We start from the raw sequence: 3,715 nt of genomic DNA, 5'->3' as shown, positions 1-3,715 counted from the left end.
AGGGCTTTTGGTTTCTTCTCTCAGGGCTGTGAAAAACACCCAGTGTAATGCTGGTGGTTGAAGCCAGGCGGGTTCACATTGGATTCGGACAGACGGTAGAGGAACTGCAGATCCAGAAAGCATTGAGCCATCCCCGTTTACTAGATTCTCACAAAGGAAGATGAGCGAACAGGCAGGGGAAAACAGCTTCTCATGGCAGCAGGCAAATGAACAGCATAATGGCCCCTCACAGTGGCGGGAAAGCGATTCGCCAAACACTGCCCTGAGTCAAAGCACCCCTAACCTTACATAGGCTATGCACACATGGCTCTGCCACATGCTTATGCACTAATCATGCAACATGCAAGCAAGCAAGCCTAATATAACCGTTTTCTCAACACCCAATTATGTTATTTATCAATTTAATCTTTAAAAATCAATTACATTATTTTGTAAATTATGAGAGCTACATGATCAAATTTTACACTTTATAATGCTGTCTCAAAGAGTAATTTAAGACATCTGATTTAAAAAGTATTTGGAAACATTTAAACACATTCTTTTTCTTTTCTTTTCTTTTCTTTTTTTTTTGTATTTTTCTGAAGCTGGAAACTGGGAGGCAGACGAACAGACTCCCACATGCACCCGACCGGGATCCACCTGGCATGCCCACCAGGGGGTGATGCTCTGCCCATCTTGGGGCGTCGCTCTGCCACAATCAGAGCCACTCTAGTGCCTGAGGCAGAGGCCACAGAGCCATCCTCAGCGCCCGGGCTAACTTTGCTCCAGTGGAGCCTCAGCTGCGGGAGGGGAAGAGAGAGACAGAGAGGAAGGAGAGGGGGAGGGGTGGAGAAGCAGATGGGCACCTCTCCTGTGTGCCCTGGCCGGGAATCGAACCTGGGACTCCTGCACACCAGGCCGACGCTCTACCACTGAGCCAACCGGCCAGGGCCACATTATTTTTCTACTTTGACTTATTTCAAAGTTTAAGTAATGTAGCTGCTTGATAAGAAATTACTTTTTTTTAAGGTGATTGCGTCTGCTTTTCTTTTAAGGAAAAGAAAAAGAATGGGTGGTTTTACCTTGAAACTGTTAAAAACTGTTTGCAAATACACTTTGCAGAGGTAGAGACAGTTTCAATTTGAGGTCACAGAGAACAAAGTCAACTGATTGAATGCTCACGAAGTTATTAAGCAGTGTTTCATATTTTCCCTATCATCAGTTAGTATTCCCTACACTGCCACTTTAAAGAGTCAATGGAAAATGGTATGAGTAATCCTCAAGCTAGAAGCTTTGTGTTTTAAGTTCTTTGCTTCTGAAACCTGTCCTATCATTCATTTACTGTATGACCTTTAACAGATTACTTAAATCCTCTGGACCTGTTTTCTCATAGTGATAATAAAAGTACTTATCTTGTAGGGTTTGGTGAAAACTTATAAGGAGATTATAAAAAATACGTGGCATATAGTATGCACTCAATAAATAATAGCAATCATAATGGATAACACTAGTAGAAATTACTCTATGCCAGGCACTGTTATAAAAACTTTATATTCATTATTATCTTTTTATTAGTATAACTGGTGTCTCAGGATTCAGCTTAGTAAATTGCTTCTGCTTTAGAAGCAGACAGCAGAAGTGGGAGCAATTTCTTTTCCTTAACTTTAGTTGCACATTTTCCAGGTAAAGTCACAAAGACTATTTTCCTGCTGGCATAGAAAAGACATGGAAAGGTTTTAAAGGATATATACTATATCATTTCCTTTTAACGGAAGAAGCTAAGGCATGTACTAAGCAGCTAGGCTCAACTGGTACACATGTTAGGAAATCCTGAATCATGCCGAATCAGCATTTTAGCTGGTCCTCTATCAGGACACTTACTAATTTCTTATGGCCCTTGTCATTCTACAAGATAAAGGGCAAGGTCTGTGTCTTAACTGGTCACCTTTGTATGCACTGCAATTTTGAGCACAATACTCGGGTAAGACTGAATACTAAAGGAGAGGAGGGGGGTAAGGAAGGGTGTAATGCCAGTGGTCAAGGCCACAGTTTACACTGGATTTGGGCAGATGGTAAAGAAACTGCGGAGTCCAAAAGTGTTGGGCCATCCCCTTTTAATACATTCTCCCAATGGCGGATGAGCAGACAGGCAAGGGAAAACCACTTCTCACCGCAGCAGGCAAACGAACAGCTAAATGGCCCCTCACAGTGGCAGGCACGCAATCCACCAAACCACCCCTTGCAGTGGCAGGCAGATAATCTGCAATCTGCCCTGAGGGCAAGCTTCTGTAGCCTGACATAGACTACACACATGTGACTCTGCCACTGTGCTCATGCACTAATCATCTAAAGTGCAAGCGAGCAAGCCTAACACCGCTGTTTTCCCTACAGAGGAAAATGTAATAGGAACCTCTTCAAATACAGTCGGCTTTTTTTTCCTTATTTTCGAACATCTCTAGTGAAAAGGTGTACCGAAGGGCAAAACCAGGCAACATGGGTCACTGTAGTTAAATTCCATTAAAGATCTTCTCTGGAGACAGAATGCCTCATAATCAGTTTGGCTCTATTAATGATAGTCATTATGGAAAGCTGGATGCCAGAGAGAAGTGCCATTAGCTCCAATGTCAAGCAGCAAAGACCACATTATGTTTCCATTTCTTCTACTTAAGTCTTTTAAAACCTATAGAAGAACATTATGTCCAATATCTCTATTTCACACACACCCTCATTTTTTTTTTTATAATATTAGGAACATTCATCCTTGGGCCTATAATAGCAAACATTTTCTGTAGCTCTGTGGTTGGAATGGTAAACAAAAGTCAAGCCAAGAAATATTAATTTATGCTTCCTATGACAATTTGCACCCAAGGTCAACTTCCTACCTAACCTCTTGTATTTGTCAAAATCAAAAGCAAACAGAGACCAACCTTGTGGGTTCCCTGAGCAGACAAAACCAGTTTACTCATTAATGTAGCTTAATTTCCAGTCACTGTAAAGACATTGCTTTCTCACTGTATAAGCTGTTTTGTAACAGTAAACCTGAGTCTCACTCCATGCTTTGGTTTGTATGCTTCCGGTTTACAAACTTGTCTTTTTGGCATGTGCACAGTACATTTTTACCAATTACTACTTCAGTAACTGTTTGGTTTTACTTTGGCTATTTTTGAACCTTTGACATATACTGACCCACTGAGGAAATCACTACTAAAATGTCTGCAATTATACTACTCCTTATCTCAAGGTACTATAAACATTAATCAGTCAGAGAGGGGAAATCCATAAAGCTGTGTAAGCTTCTTGGTAATAAAAGCATATATATACAAAATACAGTTTTATTATTGGTAACTAACTCCCATGTTACAACTCAATACATAAGGTCCTAGGCAATTCAATCTTATTGGAATTCGGTCCTTTTTATTCTGATTTTACATATGTTTACTTGAAATTGTCTTCGTTAACAAAAGGTAAAAAAAAACCAAAGATCATTGGTCTTTAAAATGGTCCTTTCCCTCTTTGATAATTGCTACCCTTTATGGAGCACTATGTTGAGCACAATCTGCTAAATACGATGGCTAAGTAAGCACTAGTGATTTTGAACTCAGGTTTAATACCTGACTCTCAACACCTGTGCTCTTAACCACTTTTACTGCCTCTTCACAAACATGATTTCTAAAGTCATACTGACTTGAGACTGGAAGGATTCAGTTAGATAAAAACTAGGGTAAAGAATTAGATA

This window comes from Saccopteryx bilineata, chromosome 11, assembly GCF_036850765.1.
Source record: "Saccopteryx bilineata isolate mSacBil1 chromosome 11, mSacBil1_pri_phased_curated, whole genome shotgun sequence".
NCBI lineage: Eukaryota > Metazoa > Chordata > Mammalia > Chiroptera > Emballonuridae > Saccopteryx > Saccopteryx bilineata.
This window is presented reverse-complemented; position numbering follows the sequence as displayed.